The sequence below is a fragment of the Tamandua tetradactyla genome, chromosome 1, assembly GCF_023851605.1.
Source record: "Tamandua tetradactyla isolate mTamTet1 chromosome 1, mTamTet1.pri, whole genome shotgun sequence".
Lineage (NCBI taxonomy): Eukaryota > Metazoa > Chordata > Mammalia > Pilosa > Myrmecophagidae > Tamandua > Tamandua tetradactyla.
This window is the reverse complement of record NC_135327.1, coordinates 22,414,811-22,439,660: the sequence shown is the minus strand read 5'-3', so window position 1 is coordinate 22,439,660 and position 24,850 is coordinate 22,414,811. Positions and strand designations below refer to the sequence as shown.

Sequence of the window (24,850 nt, the reverse complement as noted above, 5' to 3'; positions counted from 1 at the left end):
CTCCTTTATAGTAATATTCAGATTCTCTATTTCTTTATTGATCCTCTGTCTAGATGGTCTGTCCATTGATGAGAGTAGTGAATTGAAGTCTCCAACTATTATGGTATATGTGTCTATTTCCCTTTTCAGTGTTTGCAATGTATTCCTCACGTATTTTGGGGCATTCTGGTTCGGTGCATAAATATTTATGATTGTTATGTCTTCTTGTTTAATTGTTCCTTTTATTAGTAGATAGTGTCCGTCTTTGTCTCTTTTAACTGTTTTACATTTGAAGTCTAATTTGTTGGCTATTAGTATAGCTACTCCTGCTCTTTTCTGGTTGTTATTCGCATGCAATATCTTTTCCTAACCTTTCACTTTCAATGTATGTTTATCTTTGGGTCTAAGATGTGTTTCCTGTAGACAGCATATAGAAGGATCCTGTTTTTTAATCCATTCTGCTAGTCTATGTCTTTTGATTGGGGAATTCAGTCCATTAACATTTAGTGTTATTACTGTTTGGATAATATTTTCCTCTACCATTTTGCCTTTTGTATTATATATATTATATCTGACTTTCCTTCTTTCTACACTCTTCTCCATACCTCTCTCTTCTGTCTTTTCGTATCTGACTCTAGTGCTTCCTTTAGTATTTCTTGCAGAGCTGGTCTCTTGGTCACAAATTCTCTCAGTGACTTTTTGTCTGAAAATGTTTTAATTTCTCCCTCTTTTTTGAAGGACAATTTTGTTGGATATAGGAGTCTTGGTTGACAGTTTTTCTCTTTTAGTAATTTAAATATATCATCCCACTGTCTGCTTGCCTCCATGGTTTCTGCTGAGAAATCTACACATAGTTTTATTGGGTTTCCCTTGTATGTGATGGATTGTTTTTCTCTTGCTGCTTTCAAGATCCTCTCTTTCTCTTTGACCTCTGACATTCTAACTAGTAAGTGTCTTGGAGAATGCCTATTTGGGTCTAATCTCTTTGGGGTGCGCTGCACTTCTTGGATCTGTAATTTTAGGTCTTTCATAAGAGTTGGGAAAGTTTCAGTGATAATTTCTTCCATTAGTTTTTCTCCTCCTTTTCTCTTCTCTTCTCCTTCTGGGACACCCACAACACGTATATTTGTGCGGTTCATATTTTCCTTGAGTTCCCTGGTACCCTGTTCAAATTTTTCCATTCTTTTCCCGATAGTTTCTGTTTCTTTTTGGAATTCAGATGTTCCATCCTCCAATTCACTAATTCTAACTTCTGTCTCTTTAAATCTACCGTTGTAGGTATCCATTGTTTTTTCCATCTTTTCTACTTTGTCCTTCACTCCCAGAAGTCCTGTGATTTGTTTTTTCAGTTTTTCTATTTCTTCTTTTTGTTCAGCCCATGTCTTCTTCATGTCCTCCCTCAATTTATTGATTTGGTTTTTGAAGAGCTTTTCCATTTCTGTTCGTATATTCAGCATTAGTTGTCTCAGCTCCTGTATCTCATTTGAACTATTGGTTTGTTCCGTGACTGGACCGTATTTTAATTTTCTGAGCGTGATCCGTTATCTTCTGCTGGCGTCTGGGCATTTAATCAGATTTCCCTGGGTATAAGACCCTGCAGTTTGAAAGATTTTTCTGTGAAATCTCTGGGCTCTGTTTTTCTTATCCTGCCCAATAGGTGACGCTCGTGTCGCTCATCTGTCTGCCGGTCCCACCAGTAAAAGATGCTGTGGCTCCTTTAACTTTGGAAAACTCTCGCTGTAGGGGGTGTCGCCAGCCGAAGCGGCTTGGGGGAGTGCCAATCCGAATCTCCCAGCCGGCCCGGGGATCCGCGCGCGGGGAGGGTCACCAGCCTCCGCGGTTTGGGGGAGCGCCTGTCCAAATTTCCCAGCCGGCCCGGGGTGCCAAGCGTGGCGGGGGGGCGCCAGCCACCGCGGCTTTGAGGAGTGTCTATCCACCGTTCCCAGCCAGACCGGGAAGCCATGTGTTTGGAAGGGACCCCGGTCGCCGTTCTCCGTGGCTTGGGGATCTCCGATCCAATTCTCCCAGCTGGTCCGGGGGGCCACGCGTGAGGGAGGGGGCTCCAGCCGCCATGGATTGAGGGGACCGCCTGTCCAATTCTCCCAGCCGGCCTGGGAAGAAGGGAGGGAGGGACTCTGGCTGCCTGCCGCCCCGGCCCGGGGAAGCCCGCACCTCTCGGCAGTCTCACCGGAGCGGGTTCTCCCAGCCAGTCAGCCATTCCAGAATGGGGTACGCTGTCTTCTTGGTCTCTTTCGTGGCTCCGGGAGCTGTTCTGTATTGTTTCTACTTCTCTAGTAACTGTTCTGGAGGAGGAACTAAGACCCGCGTGTCTTACTAAGCCGCCATCTTCTCCGGAAGTCACTTCGTTCCTTTTTGTGACTGAATAATATTCCTGTGTGTGTGTGTGTGTGTGTGTGTGTGTGTGTGTGTGTGTTTATACACCACCCTTTATTTATCCATTTATCAGTTGATGGACACTTGGGTTGCTTGTGTCTTTTGGTGACTGTGACTATTGCTGGTATGAACAATAGCAGTAGTGTGCAAATATCTGAGTCCCTGTTTTCATTACTTTAGGGTAAATATCTAAGAATGTGCTTGCAGGATCGTATAGTAATTTAATTTTTTCTGAAGGAGTGTACCATTTTGCATTCCCACCAATGATGAACAGTGTTCCTGTTTCTCCAACACTTGCTGTTTTTATTTTTTTAAAAGCCATTTTATTGGTAACAGAGTTCAGCAGGAGTTAGAAACAGGGTAAGACAATGGGTAATTGAAGCTGAAGGGATACAGACTGTGCAACAGGACTAGATACAAAAACTCAAAAATGGACAGCACAATAATACCTAATTGTAAAGTAATCATGTTAAAACACTGAATGAAGCTGCATCTGAGCTATAGGTTTTTGTTTTGTTTTGTTTTGTTTTGTTTTGATTTTACTATTATTACTTTTATTTTTTTCTCTATATTAACATTCTATATCTTTTTCGGTTATGTTGCTAGTTCTTCTAAACCAATGCAAATGTACTAAGAAATGATGATCATGCATCTATGTGATGATGTTAAGAATTAATGATTGCATGTGTAGAATGGTATGATCTCTAAATGTTGGGTTAATTTCTTTTTTTCCGTTAATTAAAAAAAAAAAAAGAGAAGGGATAATTGGAGATGAAGGGATACAGACTGTACAACGGGACTGGATATAAAAACTCAGAAATGGACAGCACAATACTACCCAATTGTAATGCAATTATGTTAAAACACTGAATGAAGCTGCATGTGAGGTATAGGTTTTTTGTTTTTGTTTTTTTTGTTTTTTTTCTTTCTATTATTGTTTTAATTCTTATTCTGTTGTCTTTTTATTTTTTTTTCTAAATCGATGCAAATGTACTAAGAAATGATGAATATGCAACTATGTGATGTTATTAAGAATTACTGATTGTACATGTAGATTGGAATGATTTCTAATTGTTTTGTTAATTCTTTTTTTAATTAAAAAAAAAAAGCCATTTTAGTGAGTATGCTTTTGATTGGCACTTCCGTGATGACTATTGAACATCTTTTTGTGTACTTTTAGACCATTTGTGTATCTTCTTGGAGAAGTGCTTATTCAAGGCCTTTGCCCATTTTTCTTTACCGGGTTGTTTATCTTTTTGGTGTTCGGTTGTAGGATTATTAGACCCTTATTGGATATGTGGTTTCCAAATACTTTCTCTCATTCTGTAGGTTATCATTTTACTTTTATGATGAAGCCCTTTGATGCAAAAAAAATTTAAATTTTGTTGAGGTCCCATTTTTATATTTTTCCTTTGTTGCTTGCGCTTTTGGTGTAAACTCTAAAAAACCATTGCCTAACACAATTGTCTTGAAGATGCTTCCCTGTGTGTTCTTCTAGAAATTTTAAAGTTCTGGTCCTTATATTTAGTTTTGATCCATTTTGAGTTGATTTTTGTATATGATATATTTTTGTGCATCTGGGATAAATTCCATTTGATCATGGTATATAATTATTTTAATGTGCTGTTGGATTTATTTTGCTAGTATTTTATTGAGGATTTTTGCATCTATATTCATAACCAATATTGGCCTATAATTTTCTTTTCTTGTAGTATCTTTATGTGGCAGCTTTAGTATTAGGATGATGTTGGCTTCGTAGAATGAGTTAGGAAGTGTTCTTTCCTCTTAATTTTTTTATGGAAGAGTTGAGCAGGATTGATGTTAGTTTTTCTTGAAATTATTGGTAAAATTTACCTTGAAACCATCTACTCCTGAGCTTTTCTTGTTAGGAGTTTTTCATTGACTGATTCAGTCTCTTTTACTAGCTATTGATTTTTTTGAGGTCTTTTATATTTTCTTGAATCATTGTAGGTAGTTTATATGTTTCTAGGAATTTGTTCATTTCATCTAGTTATCTAATTTGTTGGCATGCAGGTTTGTCGATTTTATTGATCTTTTCAAAGAACCAACTTTGGGTTTTACCTGATTCTCTATTTTTTTATTTGCAATTTTATTTTTCCATTCTAATTTTTTTATATAAGTTGAAATTTATTGCTTTTTGTGTATATTTCACAATAAAAAATGTTTAAAACAAACAAAAAGGGATAGGAAATAGTGGGAGTGGATTTGAGTTATAAGTAAAGTGTTTATGATCTGCTTTTTTCCTCTGGAAACTTTTAGAATCTTCACTTTATTTCTGGTATCCTGAAATTTTGTCATTATTTGACTTGTTGTTGGTTATTTTCATTCACTGTATTGGGCACTCAGTTGCTCCTTTAAATTTGGAGACATATGGCTTTTAGTTCCTGGAAGTTGTCTTATATCATCTCTTGGGCTATTTTTTCTTCTCTTTATTAACTGTTGGATTTGAACTTATTCTGTAATGTTCTTTTCTTTTCGTTTTTTATTTATTATATTAAATTTTGCTCTTTAGTTTGAGAGTTTTTTTTTTTGCCCATGACATGTTTGTTTTATTGGTCACACACAGTTCTTCTTTTTTTAATTGGAATGTGCTTACAACACTTTTTAAAGTTTATTTATTAATTAAAAAAATAAAGAAAATAAAACAACATACATAATCAGTAATTCACAATATCATCACTTAGTTGCATATTTATCATTTCTTAGAACATTGGCATTAATTCAGAAAAAGAGATAAAAAGACAATAGAAAAAGAAATAAAATGAACACAGGAAAGAAAAAAAAAAGATTATACCTACCATACCCCTCACCCCTTGCTTTCATTGATCACTAGCATTTAAACTAAATTTATTTTAGCATTTGTTCCCCCTATTATTTAATTTTATTCCATATGTTCTACTCCTTTGTTGACAAGGTAGATAAAAGGAGTATCAGACACAAGGTTTTCACAATCACACAGTCACATTGTGGCAGCTGTATCATTATTCAGTCATCCTCAAGAAACATGGCTACTGGAACACAGCTCTACATTTTCATGCAGTTCCCTCCAGCCTCCCCATTACATCTTGAATAACAAGATGATATCTACTTGATACATAAGAATAACCTCCAGGATAACCTCTCGACTCTGTTTGGAATCTCTCAGCCATTGACTCTTTATCTCATTTCCCTCTTCCCCCTTTTGGTCGAGAAGGTTTTCTCAATCCCTTGATGCTAAGTCTCAGCTCATTGTAGGGTTTTTCTCAATCCCTTGATGCTGAGTCTCCGTTCATTCCAAGATCTCTGTCCCACGTTGCCAGGAAGGTCCACCCCCCTGGGAGTCATGTCCCACGTAGAGAGGGGTAGCATGGTGAGACTGCTCGTCGTGTTGGCTGGAGAGAGGGGCCACATCTGAGCAACAAAAGAGGCTCTCTTGGGGGTGACTCTTAGGCCTAAATTTTAAGTAGGCTTGACCTATCCTTTGCGGGGTTAAGTTTCATATGAACAAACCCCAAGACTGGGGGCTCTGCCTATAGCTTTGGTTGTCCACACTGCTTGTGACAATATCAAGAATTCAGCTTGGGGAAGTTGAATTTCTCCTCATTCTCACCACTCCCCAAAGGGGGCTTTGCAGATACTTTTCCACTCACTGATCGAATCACTCTGGGATTCATTGGGGCATCACTCTGGACAAACCAGCAAAATCTCATGTCCTACCTGAGATTCCAAGTACTTGTGACATTCAATCAAACTATCTATATAAGTTATATCCGTTCTAATATTTTGTTATTTCCTCCTTCTGCTCACTTTGGATTTAGTTTACTCTTCTTTTTGTAAATCCTCCAGTTGTTATTAGGTCTCTGATTTGAGATGATTCTTTTTTCATGTAAGCATTTAGAGCTATACATTTCCGTCAGCCTTTGCTGCACCCCATTAGTTTGTTATGTTGTGTTTTCATTTTCATTTTCCTCAAGATATGTCCTAATTTCTTCTTTGACCCATTGCTTGCTTAAGTTCATTGTTTAATTTCTGAATTTTTGTGAATTTTCAAGTTCTTTCTTTTATTGATTGCCAGCTTTATCCCATTGTAGTAGAATAAGATACATTATATGATTTCACTAATTTTTTGTTTTTGTGTTTTAAATTTATTGAGACTTGTTTCATAACCAAGTATATGGTCTATCTTGGTGACTGGTCCATGTGCACTAGAGAAGAAGGTATATTCTGCTGCCGTTTCATGAAGTATTCCATATATGTCTGTAAGGTCTAATTTGTTTATAATAATGTTCAAGTCTTTTATTTCCTTATTGATCTTTTGTCTAAATGTTCTATCTGTTGTTAAAAGTGATGTAAGTACTGAAGTCTCCTATTAATATAGAACCATCTGATTCTCCCTTCAGATTTGTCAATATTACTTAATATATTTTGGGGCGCTCCCAGTAGGTGTTTATATTTTTACATATATGGAAATTGGCTCCTTAATCAATATCTGGTGACTTTCTTTGTTCCTGCTAACAGTTTTTTACTTAAAATCTATTTTATCTGATATTAGTTTAGCTACCCAAACTCTCTCCAGGGTACTGTTTGCATGGTAAATTTTTTTCCATCCTTTCACTTTCAACCCACTTGTGTCTTTGAATTTAAGGCAAAATTCTTGTAAGTAGATAAAGTTGGCTTATGCTTTTTTTTTTATCCATTCCTCCAATCTGCCTTTTGACTGGAGACTTTAATCCATCTATACTTAAAATAACTACTGACAATGCAGGACCTTCTTCTGCCATTTTGCTATTTTGTTTTTGTAACTCTTAAGCCATTTTTGACCCTCAGTTCTTCCATTAATGCCACTTTCATATTTATTTGATTTGTTTTTTGTATTCTACCTTTTGAGTCCTTTCTGATTTCCTTTTTAAATATATTTTCTTTATGGTTACCATAGGGCTAAAATATAAACATCCTAAATCTATGCCAGTTACATTTGATTTGAAACCAACTTCAGTTATCCGTTCACTTCTTGAAGGACCTTTTGTTTTCCTGTTTTTGGGTGACTGAATAGAGCTACAATTCAGTGTTATTAATTGCATTCACAGTGTTGGTGCAACTAACATCATCATCCATTCCATAATTTTTCTACCAACCCCAACAAAATTCTGTACCAATTTAAACATAAGTTTTCATTTCTTCTAATTACATAGAGTGGGATTGCTGGGTCATGAGATAACCATATTATGTGTTATTTGAATTTTACCAGTTTTACTACTGTTTTGGTTTGAAACTGTTATATACCCCCAGAAAAGCATATGCTTTCAATCCTGATCCAATTTTGTGTGGTCAGAGCTATTGTGGAACCACCCAGTTATGGGTTTGACCTCTTGATTAGGGAAGATATGACTCTGCCTATTTAAGGTATATCTTGATTAGTTTACTGGAGTCATTTAAAAAGGGAAACATTTTGGAGTTGCTACAGAGGTGACACAGATGCAGATGTTTGGAGGTGCAGACGCCTGAGGAGACACCAGGAACTGAGAGAAGCAATGTAGATGCAGACATTTGGAGATGTTTGGAGTGCTGAAGAAGATGCTTGGAGTGCCGACAGAGAGCTCAGACACGTAGACATGGACATTTGGAGATGCAGGGCCCTGCAGATGTTGCCATGTGCCTCCCCATGAGATGTAAGCAAGCCATAAACTGGAAGGATCCACAGGGGCTGAGAGCTGTTTGAAACCAGAAGCCGGAAGAGGATACAGATGCCAGCCATGTGCCTTCCCATGTGACAGATATCAGCCTTTCTTGAGGCAAGGTATCTTTCTCTAGATGCCTTAGTTTGGATATGTTTATGGCCTTGGAACTGTAAACTTATAACAATAATAAATCCCCTTTACAAAAGCCTTCCTATTAATGAGACAAAGTGTCCATAGCTGAGAGATTCCAAACAGAGTCAAGAGGTTATCTTGGAGGTAATTCTTAAGCATTAAATAGGTACCACCTGTTTAGTTAAGGTGTAAGGAAGAGGCTGGAGGGAACTGCCTAAAAATGTAGAGCTGTACTCCAGTAGCCATGTTTCTTGAAGATGATTGTATAATGATGTAGCTTTTGCAATGTGTCTGTGTGATTGTGAAAACCTTGTATTGATACTCCTTTTATCTCCCTTATCGATAGACGAGTAAAACATGTGGATTGAAAATAAATTAATAAGGGGAACGAATGTTAAAATAAATTGAGTAGATCGAAATGCTGGTAATCAGTTGAGAGCAAGGGGTAAAGGGTATGGTATGTATGGATTTTTTTCTGTTTTCTTTTATTTCTTTTTCTGAATTGAGGCAAATGTTTTAGGAAATGATCATGATGATGCATTTACAACTATGATGCTATTGTGAGTTATTGATTATATGATAAGAACAGAATGATCATATGGTAAGATTGTTTGTGTTTATATGTGGTTATGTATCATAAATAAAAATTTTAAAAAATGTCATGCATTATGGAAAAAAAAAAGCCTTTCCATTTCTGGGATACTGCATTCTGGCAGCATTAACAAACTAAAACACCTACCCATGTCTTTTTTCTATTCCAGCATCCAATCCAAAATATTACATTGCATTGACATCATCAGTTCCCCTTAGTCTTCTTCTGTCTGTAAGAGTTTCTCAGTCCTTTCTTCACTTTCATGACCTTAACACTTTCAGAGAAGTCTGGTGAGATATTTTGTAGAATGTCCTTCAGCTTAAGTTTGTCTTTTGTTTTCTCATCATTAGAGTACAGTTACAGATTTTTGAGACTACTGCAGAGATGAAGTGCCCTTCTCATTGCATCGTATCATGTACATGATGTTAGCATGACTTATCACTTGGTGATAGTTTAGTCTGCCAGGTGTCTCCACTGTAGAGTTACGGTTTTCTCCCTTTCCATCCTTACTAATTAGAATGGAGTTCCTAAATCCGAGAAAGAGGGGAAAATTAACCTCCACCTTCTCAAGAAGGCATATCAAAGAATTTGTGAACATATGTTAAACCTCGACAGCAATAATAAATATTTTGGAGGAGATACTTTGAGACTATGCAAATATCTTGTATGGTAGTTAGGTTCAGGTGTCAACTTGGCCAGCTGAAGGTGCATAGTTTTGTTGCTGTGGACATGAGTCAGTGGCATGTGAAGCTCATCTGTTGCTAATTATGTCTGCAGCCAGCTAGGAAGCATGCCTACTGCAATGAATGATGTTTGAGTTAATTGGCTGGAAGCTTAAATGAGAGAGCTCAGCGTAGCACAGCCCAGGCAGCTCAGCATACCTCCTCTGGAGATGCAGAAAGAAACCACCCCAGGGAAAGTTGTTGGACTTAGTCCTGGAGAGACCAGCAGAGATCGCCCCGTGTCTAAGAGATTGCCCTCTGTCTTCCCATGTAAGAAAGAACCTCAGTTGAAAGTTAGTTGCCTTTCCTCTGAAGAACTATAGTTAACTAAATAAATCCCCTTTTATTGAAAGCCAATTGTCTCTGGTGTGTTACATTCTGGCAGCTTTGGCATACTGAAACATCTTGTTTCACCTACTAATATAGCATGGAACAGTGGATCTTGCCTGCAGCAGTTACTGTTGCAGACTCAATATGATTTTCTGCTTATTTATTTCTTCCTTTATGTATTAGTTGAAATTCTTCTGTGTGGAAGATTTGTCTTTTCCCTATTTTCAAATTTATTCTGTCATTTATTTGTATAGTATGGACTCAGAGAAATTTATTTTATTCTTTGGGTGTTACATCCAGTATTTTATTCAAATTGTTGCAGTTTTGGCTATTGGAGCTCCTTTAGATTGGCTCCCATGCCCCTTTGACTGTAAGATGTGCCAGGGTATTTTCTCTTTTTTCCTGCCCTAGTCCTAGAATGAGCCATTTCACCAAGGAGCCCTTCTTCCTTTTAATGGATGGTGGTATTTAGAAACCAAGATGTGAACACTAGGTGTGCTCATTGCTACTGGGTGTCATCACTTCTAGGTCCTCTCAGTGAACAGAGCTAGGAATTTGAATTCAGTGAAGTCTACTCTTTGTAGTGTACAATTCCATGATGTTTTGATAATCCATAGAATAATATACCCACCATTACAGTACTAAAGAACAGTTTCATTGCTCTGGGGCAATCATTCATCTATTCTCTGTGGTTTTGCTTTTTCTAAAATGTCATATAAACAATATGTAGCCTTTTGGGTCTGGCTTCTTTGCTTAAGAAAATGTATTTAAGGGCGGGCCGCGGTGGCTCAGCGGGCAAGAGTGCTTGCCTGCCATGCCGGAGGACCTCGGTTCGATTCCCGGCCCCAGCCCATGTAAAAAACAAACAAACAAACAAAATATAATAAAACAAGAAAATGTTTAAAGATGTTTCCCTTTCTTCCTTCCATCCTTCCTTCCTTCTCTCTGTCTTTCCTTCCCTTCCTCCCTCTCTCTTTAAAAAAAAAAAAAAAAAGAAAATGTATTTAAGATTTCATCCATATTGCTGCACAGATGAATAGTTTGTTCCTTTTTATTGCTCAGTAGTATTCCATTGTGTGATTATGGAATTGTTTATTCCTTTATCTTTGAAGGACATCTTGTTTCCATTTTTTCACAATTACAGATAAAGCCACTATAAGCAATCACAAGTTTTATGTGGATGTAAGTTTTTAATTCACTTTTGTAAAATGGTTAATGTGTGCTTGACTTCATAAAAAACTGCCACGCTGTTTGCCAAAGTGACCATTTTGTGTTTTCCAGCCATGAGTTTCTGTTACTGTTTCCTTACTAGAGTTTTGTATTGTCAGCTTTTTATTTTTTTTCATTTTAGCCTTTTTAATAGTTCTGTTGTGGTTTTTCTTTGTGGTTTTAGTTTGCATTTCCCTAATGATTAAGAATAATGTGCATCTTATCATGTGCTTATTCATATATCTTCTTTTGTGACGTGTCTGTTCATGTATTTTGCCCATTTTTAAATTGGGCTCTCTTGTGGGTTCTTTATAGATTGTGGATGCAAGTCCTTTATCAGATATGTGCAAATACTTTCTCCCTGTTTGTGACTTATGTTTTACTCTCTGAACAGTATCTTTTTCAGAGCAAAAGTGTTTTAGTAATAAAATCCGATTTATCAATTTTTTCTTCCCTGGCTCATGTTTTTGTTGATATGTCTAAGAAGTCATCTTAAACTTAGGTCACAAAGAGTTTCTTCTAAAAGTTGTATAGTTTTATATTTTATATTTAGATCTACTATCCATTATGAATTATTTTTTGTATAGATGTGAGATAAGGTAAAAGTTCATGATTTGACATATGACTGTGCCAAGTTTTCCAGCACCATTTGCAAAAATGATTATCTTTTTTGTCATTGAACTGCTTTTGCACTTTTGTCAAAAATCATTGGTCGTACCTGTGCGGGTCTTTTTCTGGCTTCATTAGTCATTATCATTCCATTGATCTATATTTTTATCCTTTGCAAATACTGCACTGTTTTGATAACTGTAACTTTATAAAAAGTCTTAAAACTAAGTAGTTTTATTCTTCCAACTTTGTTTTTCTATTTGTTTTTACTGTTTTAATTCCTCTGAATTTTTTAAGTCCAGTGTAACAGTCTTTGTCTTGTAACAGGATAATTTATTCATTTATATTTAACATTAAAATTACTTCATTTTTCATCTCTGTTTCTTATGTTCTTTAGTTTTGTTTTGGTTTGGTTTGATTTTCCTCTCCTTTCTTACTCTCTTTTGGATTGTTTTTATCATTCCTCCATCTCCTCTCCCTCCTTTTCTTGTTTGGAAATACGTATTGCTTCTGTTCTTTTAGTAGATACCATTGTAGGTGTTATAATTTGCAGCCATAACTTACCGAAGTCTAATATAAATAACTTTACTCTCTCTTCATATTATAAAAGGAACTTGAATGTCATCCTTTCAATATAATATGCTAATGTTGTCATACATTTTAATTCTTGTCTTTTAAAATTCTCCATTATATCATCAGTATTTGTGTGGAGTTTTCCATAAATTTATTCCTTTTGCTCTTCATTTTCTTTCAACTCAAACCTTCCAATTGGGATTACTTTTCTTTTGCCTAAAGTACGTACTTTAGGGCAGGTTTGTTTGTCACAGGCTCTCTCAGTTTTTATCTGAAGAGATTGTTTTATCTTTTAGTCTTCAGAGATTTTTTTGTGGCTGTAGAATTTTTGGTTTGGCAGTTATCGATTTTTTTCAGCACATAGATGGTATTTCACTTTGTTGGCTTCATGGTTGCTTTTGGGAAATCATCTGTTCAAATGTTGCATCTTTGAAGGTAATTTGTCTTTGTCTCCTTTTCAGATTTCTTCATATTTATCTCTTCTGTATTACTGTCTTGTGTCTAGTTGTGGATTTCTTTTTTTAAAATGTTTTCATTGTGAAAAATACATACAAAGAAAAGAAAGAAAAAGCAAAATTTTCAAAATACACTTCAGCAAATAGTTACAAAATTGATTTCAAAGTTTGTTATGGGTTACCATTCCAGTATTTCAGATTTTTTCTTCTAGCTGCTCCAAAACACTGGAGGCTAAAAGAAATAGCAATATAGTGATTCAGCAGTCATACTCATTTGTTAAATCTTTTCTCTCTGTTATAACTCCTCCTTTTCCTTTGATCCTTCTTCCAGTCTATAGGGATTTTTAGGCAATGTCCTTACTGATTTGTTCATGTTGAGAAGGAGTGTCAACACTAAAGGATAGGGGGATGTAATTAGTTGATAATCTTAGAGAAGCTGGTCCACTCTGGATTTCAAGATTTATCTGGCCTAGAAACCCTCTGGAAATTATAAGTTCCAAATATAATGCATGTAATTTTTTAGAGTCTTAGTTAGACCCCTAGGTGTTGTTAAGAGTTAACAGAAGTATAGCGGTTGGGGTTTAGCAAACCATGGCAATTAGCACTGTCTGACTGAAGCTTGCATAAGAGAAGCCCCCAGAATAGCCTCTTGACTCTATTTTATCTCTCTCAGCCCTTGCTACCTTATTTTATTACACTTCTTCTCCCCCTTTTGGCCAGGAAGGTGTTGTCTGTCCCACGGTGTCAGGGCGAGACTCATTCCTGAATGTCATGTCACATGTAGGGGAGGGGTAATGTTTTCCTTGTAGGGTTGGGCTTAGAGAGATGCCACATCTGAGCAACAAAAGAGGTTTCCTGGAAGCAACTCCTAGGCCTAGTATAGGTAGTCTTAGTTTGTCCACTACAGAAACATAAGGGCAAGCCTCAAAATCTAAAATAGACTTAGCCTGTTTTCTTGGGAGTCCCCAGTGGTTGAGAGGGTACCTGGGGTTTCCCAGATGGGGAAGGTTAATAGTTCCATGTATATATATATTTTTTTCTTCAGACTCTCAAGGAACTCTACCAGTACTTTTTAATTATCAGTGCACCATAGTCTGAAATGTATCTGGGATTTGCATTAAGCTATACAGAATTACAAGGCCTCATTCCTATTTTGGACTCTTGGAGTTTGAATTGTTAAATGAGCTATCCAGACAAGTTAAGTTAGAATGTGTGTTTACAGAAAATTTAGGGTCTAGACACAATAAGCCTTTGGTCTCATACACTAAAAAGTTTATAATACATACACCATCATCTTTTACCCTGTATTCTGATTTACCTTAGTGCCAGCCAGATTGGCTTTGTTTTTATCTCTAATTGAGAGGCTGATCTCTCTTTCAATTACATTATCTGTTATTGTATGTAGCTATGCTAACTTTCAGGGCCGCAGCACTCCATCTCTGGGTCTTAGGTGTCACTGAGTTACTCAGAGTTACAGGGAAATACCAGCTGATATGCATACAGCTCAGTGTCTCAGAATCTAGAAATACACTTTACAACTTCAGACCGAGTATGGCTGATATCTAGTCTCCAATTTTTTTATGTAAGTATTTTCAGAAAGATATTTTAGCGTATTTAATTTTTGTTTCTTGCTTATTTTGCACAATACTTTGCATGGTTTATACAGTTTGTGGCGTGCCTGTTGACACCCTTCCTTTTTGTTGCTGCATCATATTCCATCATATAGTTACCAGTTTGCCATTCTGCTTCCCAGTCATTGTACCGGTCAGCTCCCTCCATCTATTGGGCATAATGTCCAAAATAAACCATGCCTTAAACTATCCTCACTTGGTTGTACAATCAGCAGCACTCTCAATTTTAGATACTTTTAATTGGTACATAGAGACAACTGACAAACACAGCCTCATCAAATATCAAATCCAAGCTCCCTTATCTCTTGTCCCCCTACCCCCCTTAGTTGCCCCTTGATAATGCTGTGGTACTGTTGATGTCTTCCTGTTAACTATTGGCCGTAGCATGCAATTTTAGTTTTCCCCCTATTAATAGTGGATTTATTTTTATTTTTCGTCTTCGAAACTTACTGGCTTCTAAAGTGTGATTGATGTGTCTGGTTCTAGGAATTCCTATACCTCTTTAAATATTGCCTTTGCCTCATTCTCTCCTTCTAGTATTGATTTAAAGTATAGCAAACCTTTTCAGGGTATTATCCCTCTCTTATTTTCCATAATTTTTTCTTTCCTGTTCCATTGTGGGAAATTTCTACCCAGTTTTCCAATTCATTAGTTTTCTCATCTTCTTTGTCAAATCTATTGTTAAATTGGCCCATTTTAGTTATGTTTTGTCTATTTTTTTCCCTTTTTGATCTTTCAACATCTGCCCTGTTAGTTTTTAAAAGTGTCCAGTTCCCTGTAGACATCCTAAAGCTTATTTTTCATTTCTGTAAGTGTAGTTAGCACAGCTGTTTCATAGTTTTTAGTCTGGTAAGATCAGAAATCTCTTTTTTGTTGTCTGTTCTTTCTGCCAGTTCTTATACTTGGAGTCTTTTCCTTGAATGCCTGGTTATCTTTGAATACAGTCTGGACGTTGTATTTGAAAAATTATTCATAGGAATCTTTTGAAGCCCGCCGCAAAGGTCCATTTCTCCACAGGGAGTTTGCTTAGGCTGAGTATCTGTGGATATTACTCATCCAGGGATTACTGTAAGACAAGTTTTTCTTTTATTCTCTCCAGTATGGCTGTAATTCCTCCCTGTTTTCCCAATTCACCCTCAGCCCTGATAGTGTAGCCCTCTGGAGTCCCAGCTTGTTAGGGAGAGTCTCCTATTAGACTCCACATCTTGTGAGGGCACTGGGTTTTGATTTCTGTCAAAATAAGGTTCTGACTTTCAAAGATCAAAAAAGACCCTTTGGGCTTCTTTGCTTGCTTGCTTTTCTGGAGTCTCATTTTCTCTTTATGTTTATTATGATTCCTTATCTGTCTGATTTAAGAATGAATGTGTTTGCATGTTTAACCATTCTTTTTAGTTTTCCTCAGTGGGAGGGTTGATCCAAATAATTTAGCCCAACATTAATGAAAACAGGAAAATTGCTTGCAAAAATCTTGATTTCTTACTTTGAGAATTAAGAATCTCTAATTACATATTCAGAAACATCTACATCACCAGCTGCTTGTCCTATATAGGCATTTTGCTTTCTGGTTTTTTGTTTTTATGGAGAATGGAGAGAGGAAGAGAAAGAAATCTGAATTGCAATGGTTTTGAATTAATAATTCTATTTCTTTTAGGTATATACAACAACATTAGAGTACAGGGGACTAATATTCTGCATATTAGGTACAAAAAAGTTGCTGATCTGATTGATGTGCTTCTTAGGGAATAACAGGATGTGCTGGTCTTTTGTCATGTTCAGGTAAAACAATTTATAGGCCTTGAAAATTTTTTGCTATTTCTTAGTGTTATTCATCTGGATAACTCCTATGCATCCTTCAAAACTAAGCTTAGATGTTATTTTCTCATTAGCAGCTTTCCCCCAAATATCATAAATACTTCATAAATATTTGTTAAATGAATGATGGATTGGTGGGTAGGTGGTTTAAATTCCCTTCAGTGCCTGCATAACACTCTGATGTATCTTTCAAGCACTGATCACTTGAGATTGTAATGGTCTCTTTTCTTTGTCTGAGGGCAGAGATACCATCTCTCTTTATTCTCCAGGACCTAGAGAAAGAACCCTTCCTGGCAACCAGGCACACATTTCCCTGGCATATGTTAAGTGTTCAATAAATGCTTACTGAATATGCATTCAGCTCTTGACTTGAAAAGAAGAGAGAATTGGAAGTTAAAATCAACTACAGAGATTGAAACAGGTAATTCAGACAGTATTAGCTACGCATGCTTTCTTGTGTTCATTTGGCCTTCTAATCAATGCCATCAATGCCATTTTTTTTTAAGGGAAAAGACAGGCAGGTTCGCATGACCAGACTTTTATCTTTGCTTCTACAAAAAGAAAATTAAGCTCCCCCTGATTTTGTTCCACAGATTTTATCTTTTACCTGTTTGTACTGCCTGGCTGTTAGGAAGAAGGGTTCATTCCCTGTAGCAGTGCTTAAGGGGTGTGTTTTTTCAAACAGCTACTTTTTTTTCTCTAAGCAATCAGTGCAATCTAAGCACATGTCTCTTTACTATAGAAATCTTTGTCCTATTTGAATGATTATGTCTTGTTTATTCACTGTCATTGATCTAGGAGCAGGAAAGGATTTCTTTTTTAAAATGGAGATCCTAATAAATCATAAGGTTAAAAGAGCTGATTAAAGTGTATTACACTTTGGGGCAGGCAACCGTGGCCATGCTGGAGACCCGGGTTCGTTTCCTGATGCGTGCCCATGTAAAAAAAAGAAGTGTATTACAATTTGAAAATGGAATTGACTTTTAAAATTTAAAGTTCCAGAAAATCTTTTCCAGTTATAATGCTAGGAAATACATCTATAAAAATATATTAGTGCATGAGAAGTCCACAACTGTTTAAGTAAATCTTAGTCACAGAACTCATTGGAAAACCTGACTCCAATGTCAGGACGGACACTTAGATACATCCCCATCGTTTCTTTCAAGAGGGAGAAAAAGGGTTTCCCTGGGGCATTCCAGTCAAACCTATTCAGTGATTTCTTTCAAATTAGAAGCTTTACTGTTTTTAGTTCTCTTAATCCCCTTGGTTTGTTAAAACCAAAACTACCAGAGTATGTGCCTCCGTAGTTTTCATGTTATGACTATGCAAACAATATAATGCCCCCCACCTTAAATGAAGCTTTTGTACTGCAGAATGCCTAGCTATAAGTTTTGTTTTTTTTTTTAAAGCAAGACTTCTTTACTACCTTTAAGATGTAGGATGGTGGAGAATGAAAGATCATTCTATGCAGACTTCAGCCTTTTGTAAAAGTTTTACTAATGAGTATGAACTAGAGTTAGAACATTTTGTTCCAAAAATTGTTAACCTTTAAAAAATTGCTGCTAAAAAAATAGAGTGCTGTTACACTTAAAGTTGGTACCACATTTTGAGATAAGACCTTGTGCCATAAATGCAGCTGAACTAAATATAAACTTTAGGTCACAAATTAATGCTGTCAAGGGAATGAGTAAAGTAGAAAATAACCGATGGCATAATTTCATTCTAAATTATGTAGTATAATCAAATATGATCATCCAGAATTTTATATTTTTCTTTGTACAGAAGCTATGTGTTCTGGGTGTTTTTTAAAAAGGAACAAAATTCCACAGTTGATACTTTGTATCAGTCTTCAATGGGCTAGGTTTTTTTTATTTGTTTGTTTTAGTAATCAAAGTTCTTTAAATTATATACTTAACACAGCAGAGAAACTGGATTGTTTCTTTATATAAGACTGCTTCCACTTGGAATGCTGTCACAAGTATTGGGGGAAGATTTCTCTTGTATATGATAGTCTTAGAAATAATGCATGATCTTATTTTATAAACTCTTGAGCTATGTATTTGATGTGTAAAATATGTACAGTATTGATATAAACCATCTCTTAAAAAGTTAGCCTATAAATATTGTTGTATGATTTTCTTTGGTCAGAAACATTTGGACTAAGTAGTGCCACTTGGGTCAAGATTTTCTTCAGTGCCATTTAGCAAACAATCATCTTTTTAGTCTAGGCAACTAGCAACGTTCCAAGGTCTTCTATTTGTATAATACAACAGAATATGTTACAGTTGTCACACTGTGAATTTGTGGGGGATTCTTGTGGAACCCAGTCTAGCAAAATTAGAGGAAAGGCCCTAAGGAAATTTATTTCTCCTAAGAGAAAAGGCCAACATTTTCAAATTTAACAGTTGAACCTACCACAGATAATAATGTTTACTATCTCAGCCCTCCAAAGTGCACAGTGTTGGGACCGTCATTTGTACTTTTTGTTTGGTAGTTGGATAAAATTGGGCAGCTGAATTGTTCAGTCCCATGCATCTCCCAAAAAAAAAAAAAAGTTATTGTCAATTAAGACTTCAAACATGAGGTGTAGAAACTGTCCTGCATGTTTTGTAAACAGGTGTCATTTTCCACTGAGCACAGGCCATTCAGTTTTCTATTGATTACACCGCTATATGAAATAGCAACATTGAAGTGGGGCCAGTGATTGTTGTACACACTTTGAATTACTTTGCATGGTCTCATTTGAGATAATTGGTGTAAGAATCTGTGGCTTTTTTTTTTTTTTTTTACATTTGGAAACATCGAATAAAAATGAAAATAAAAAAAGATTTCTTTTACTGTAAATAAGTGGATATTTTCAACACAGACAAAATTGTGAAGTTTTATTGGGAAAGATAGCATCCTTTTCATGTGCAAGTACCTATCAGTAACAAACTTTTTACTTAAATGTTTGTAGCTTCCTAGTAGACATTGTTCTATGAAATGAAAAATGTAGTATGGTCTGTAGCTTACCACAATTGGAAAAATAGTTACAGATAAACATCACCATAAAGTATTCACAACATTATAAATAGTTGTAAGTAAATATTTCACATTATCAGACCTGTACAATAAAAAGTAAAGTTTGTAAAAAAAAAAATAGTACAAATGACTAATTGTACTTACAATTTTCTGGTATTGGACTGTTGACTAAGCCTCTGATTTTCATTTTACTCTTTTTTTTTTTTTACATGGGCAGGCACGGGAATCGAACCCGGGTCCTTTGGCATGGCAGGCGAGCATTCTTGCCTGCTGAACCACCATGGCCCTCCCTCTGAATTTCATTTTAGTTGCCAAATTGAAAAGTAGGAATTGAGCAGAGAGAAGAGATTAGAAGGGCAAGAGGAGTTTTTATTTAAATTAAGTCTTCTGTTGCTTATGTCAATAAACTTAAGATTTTGGCAGTACATAATTATGCCTTATGGTTAAATGGGAGTTTATTTTAATCTTCTTGTATCTTTATTAAAGAATAGGTCGTGCAGAGCCATGTAATTGACTTCTGGTCATAGGTGTGGTCTAGCTTTAGTAGGGAAAAATTTATTGACAAGATAATTTTTCATAGCTGGTTAATAGATTTCTATTAGGCTAAACACTGAACAAACAAAGCTTAGCCTGAGGGCTTTTAGAAGTAGTGGTCTGAAACTGTTAGCCACTAAAGCCAAAGAAGTTGCTTTAGTGGCTAACAGTTTAATTATTTACTTAAATAATTTAGAATGGAAGTTTTGATTTAATTAAAAAATGAAAATTATTGGGAATGGTAGTATTTTTCCAGTAACTCAGATTTTCATAAGATATTCTTGTATATGAACAGTGGGTAGAATTAATATTCACAGTATCTAGGACTCAGGCACTATTCCCAACTTCCAAATCAACTATTGTAAAAATTACATCAAGTTTCTGTAATAGTCCCTTAATTTGAATTACTGGAAAAAAAATAACAGGTCTGTATTGTAGCCCTACTATGGCAAAGAGAACCATTACTCGAGAACCCTTGACTTTGTTTTCCACATCTCCTAGTTCTATACCAGAGGAGCAGAAGTGTGTAGAGGCACACTTTTTGTAGGAAGCTTCATTTTCATTTCATTTTTTTAAATAAATGAACATTTTCTTGAACAAATGGTACTTGGAAAACTGGGTATCAATGTGCAACAGAATGAAAGTGGACCCCTACCTCATACCATGAATAAAAATGAACTCAAAATGGATGACAGACCTTAAATATAAGTGCTAGAACCGTAAAACTCTTAGAAGAAAATATAGGGAAATAATCTTCACAATCTTGGGTTAAGCAATGAATTCCTAGACTTTACACTGAAATTATGAGCACCAAAAGAAAGAATGGATAAATAGAACTTCCCTAAAATTTAAAACTTTTGTGCATCAAAGGACATTATCTAGAAATTGAAAAAAAACTGCAGGATGGTAGAAAATAGTTGCAAATCACATATCTAGTAAAGTTTTAATATCCAGAATATATGAAGAATTCCTAGAACACACCAACAAGAAGACAAACAACGCAATTAAAAATGGACAAAGGACTCGAATGGACATGTTCTCATATGCAAATATTCAGTAAGCACATTCAGTAAGCACATGAAAAGGCACTCCTTAGCCATCAGGGAATGCAAATTAATGCCACAATGAGATACTACCTCACACCCACTAGAATGACTATTATTTCAAATAATAGTAGTAGTAGTAGTAGTAGTAGGTGATAATAATATTGAGTGCTGGTGAGGATGCCGAGAAATAGGACCGTCATGCTTTATTGGTGGGAATGTAAAAATGGAGCTCTTAAAAAACAGTTTGGGGTTCCTCAGAAAATTGAACAGAATTACCATATGGTATGGCAATCTCACTTCTAGGTATATACCCAAAGGAATTGTCAGTAGAAACTCGAACAGATATTTGTACACCAGAGTTCATAGCAGCATTATTCACAGTAGCCAAAAAATGTAGGCAACCCAAATGTCCATCAGCAGATGAATGGATAAACAAAACATGACATTTACATACAGTGGAATATTGCTCAGCCTTTAAAAGGAATTAAGTTCTAGTATGTGCCACTACATGGATAAACCTTGAGTGAAATAAGTCAGACACAATGGGACAGATTTTATAGAATTCTACTTATATGAAATCACTAGAATGTGCAAACTCATAGAGACAGAAAATAGAGTATAGGTTACAGGGAGGGAGGAAGAATAAGGAGCGAATGCATCATGGCTGTAAGGTTTCTGTTTAGGGTGATGGGAAAGTTCTAGAAGTGAATGGTGATGAGGTAGCACAACATTGTGAATGTAATTAATTTCCCTGAATGGCATGCTTGGGAGAGGAAAATTTATGCTGTATATGTGTTTCCACAATTGAGAAAAAATAGCAACTAAAGAGACAGTGACAAATAAATGCAGTATGTGGTACTGAACTGGTTCAATAATGGAGGAGAAAAGAGTCAAAAGAACATTATTGGGACATGAAAAACTAGAATGTAGACTAAGCTTTATATCAATTTACTTTCTTGCATTTGCTAACTGTACTTAACACTGGTTATATAAGTGAATATCCTTGTTCTTATGTATGTTGAAGTACCACGTATTTAAGATGCATAACATATATGACCTACTCAGTGTTTAGACTATGGATGCATGGATGGATGGATGAATAGACGAATAGATATGTGTTGCAAAATGTTAAAATTGCTGGGTGTGTGGGTATCTGGTGGGAGGGGTGATTATAGGAGTTCTCTGTATGGGTTTTGTATTGCTTTTGCAGCCATTCTGTATATTTGAGATTATTCCAGAATAAAAACTTTAAGTTAGAAACTTTGAAGTACCAACAGAACTAGCTGAAACTTCTTTCTCAAAGCTCCAGAAAACATATAAAGGATTGCTATTACAGGGCAAGCACTTGAATCAAGGAAAAGGTTACTTAAAAGGAGTTGTATCTCCTGGAGCCCCGGTTGCCTATCCTCCTGCCCCCTCCACTGGCTTGGCAGGGGGTGAGCTCACATTCTCAGTGAGGATCCATGCCCCCAGTTTCAGTAGGAGCAGAGTGACCCTCATGCACATACTAGGAACATGTATGTCTGGCTCAGTCTGTCTTGCAGTGGCCTGAGGGACTCGCTGTCCCAGAACTTGTCTTGTATGTAGAAGGTGGCTCACAGAGCTCTGTAATGTTGTGGGAGAGCAGTCAAGTTGTGCTGACTGGGGCAAGGAATTGCTGGTTGTATGTCTGACATATAAGAGATTGCTGCCCAGGGCAATGAGGAAACTGTTTTCTAGAGAAGAGGGGACATTTGTATCTGTGTAAATGGGATAATTGCCAGGGTCACACACACATGCCCAAGACAGAACACATGTATGGAAAGAATCATTGGGCCTCTATGCTTTGGCCTGGAGTTATTCCCCAAATTCATTGTATGGATAAGCTCTGAAGAGGTGCACTCACAGAGGCCAGTCTGTAAAGGCTGGGAAAGATGTTTTCTTTTTTTCCTCCTTTTTTTTGGGAGTGGGGGATTAACTCCTGGCATTCAAGGAAAACTGTCATATGACTAGCTGGATACATACCTAAGGAACAGTTGGGCCCAGGCCTAAACAATAAAATATCAAAGTGTTGGGATTTCAGCAAAAGATTACAAAACATACAAAGAAGCAATGTGGTAGCCCAAGCAAAGGAGAAGATTAAAGCAGTAGAAATCATTAATGAGGAAGATCAGATGAGGGACATTCCAGAAAAAGACTTTAAAAAAAAAAAAAAAAGTCCTAAATATGCTCAAAAAACTTAAGAAATCAGGGAAATGATAGATGACCACAGAGAAACTATCAATAGGGAGGTCAAAATTATGAAAAGGAAACAAACTAAAGACCACAGTAACAGAAATTAAAACTCCTATAAAGGGTTCAACTTCAGATTGGAGCTGGCAGAAGAAAGAATCAGTTAACTTGAAGATAAGACAATTGAAATCATCCAGTCTGAGGAGCAGACAGAGGAAAGAATGAAGAAAAGTAAGCAGTGCCTGAGGAATCAGTAGTATACCATCAAGCATGTCAGTATATGCATTGTGGGAGTCCTAGAGGGTGAAGGAAGAAAGGGACAGAGAGAATATTCAAAGAAATAATGACTGAAAACTCCCCAAATTTAATGAAAAACATGACTAAACACATCAGGATGTTCAGCGAACTCCAAACGTGATAAACCCAAATAGACCCACACCATGCCATATTTTAATCAAATTGTCCCAGGTCCAAGATAGAGAATTCTGATGGCCACAAGAGAGAAACAATGTGTTACATACAAGAGAACCTCAGTAAGATTAAGCACTGATTTCCCACTGAAAACTATGGAGGAAGGCATATTTAAGTGATGGAAGCGACAAATGCCAACCAGAATTTCTATGTCTGACAAAACTCTTTCAAAAATGATGGAGGGATTAATACGTTCTCAGATAACAAAAGCTGAAGGATTTTGTCACCACTAGATTGGCCTTACAAGAAATGCCAAAGGGAGTTGTGCAGGTTGAAAGCAAAGAACACACAAAATTGATAGAAGGCATGTGAAGAAATAGAGATCTCTGGGTGGTGTGATGGTGGCGCAGTGGCAGAGTTCTCACCTGCTGTGCCAGAGACGTGGGTTCGATTCCCAGTGCCTGCCCATGCAAAAAAAAAAAAGAAAAGAAATAGAGATCTCTGATAAAGATGTTCAGAAAATAGAGGTTCCAAATAAATCTCATTAAAATGTAAAATTATTGTTTTATACTTATCAATTGAGGTGTACAGTACAAATCTCTACAATCTATTTAGTAGGGTCTTTCACTTTTTCATTTATTTCCTTATTTTATAAATGTGATGAATGTATTACCTTTCTAATTATACTGAAAAGGAAAATTTAAGTATATCTGAACCAAGTTAACTTCTAAGGAGGTAGCAACTGTTTTATTCAAAACCCTCAAATAAAGGAGTTTTATGATTATATATATATTACTGAGATGTCTGATATTACTGTTAGAAATTCAAATGAAGATTTCATGTACGGTTTGCATTTAAGAATAAGCTATCATAACATGACCCAAATATTTTCTTTTCCCAATGTCTTTGACTTTTAGGGAGAAAACAGTATCTGACGTGTGCATTAAGATACACATAAATCCTCAAGAGAGTGGGAAGGCAGTTACTGAGGATTATAGTTGGTCCTTTATGAGATGACCAAAGGTGGTCAACACCCAAGTCTTGGTAAATGAAAAATATAAATAAGCCAAATTCCCACTCCATCCTTTAGCCTCACCCTTCCCTGGGGTAGTCATTGTCATTAGGGTGAATCTTGGAAATAGGGTAAGGTCATCTGTTTATAAATTACTTAGTTATGTATAAAACAGCTGAAAATGTAATGGTTTGATTTTTTAGACCCACATCAAAACGGCTGGCTTAAAGTAGCCAAGTCAAAAAATTCTAGGTGTCAAAATTGCTGCATAAAAATGTGAACTGAAGTTGAAATTAAGTGTTGCCTCTTTGAGGGAGCTATCCAAGATGCCCCCAGTCAAAATTAATTACTCTCCTTCAACTGCTATTGTCCTTACTCTGTTATTATAAAAGTTATTTTGTATTTCAATAAACTGTATAATGGTGGGGAAAAAAAAAAGAAGAAAGAAAATAGATGGAGGGAGGGAAGGAAGAAGAAATACCACAAATGTGCCAAAATA

The 24,850-nt window shown here is 36.2% G+C and overlaps 1 protein-coding gene across 3 annotated transcripts in view; it reads left to right on the top strand.

The window, feature by feature from the left end:
* The window catches only part of CSNK2A1 (casein kinase 2 alpha 1), a 98,561-nt gene that overhangs the window by 32,757 nt on the left and 40,954 nt on the right, over positions 1 to 24,850 (top strand). The window contains exon 2 of one of the 3 annotated variants that reach the window (XM_077112055.1): positions 16,386 to 16,537. The exons of the other annotated variants lie outside the window; for them this stretch is intronic. The gene's annotated coding sequence lies outside the window, so the exon portion shown is untranslated. The remainder of the gene's footprint in view (positions 1 to 16,385; positions 16,538 to 24,850) is intronic. 3 annotated transcript variants of the gene reach the window in all.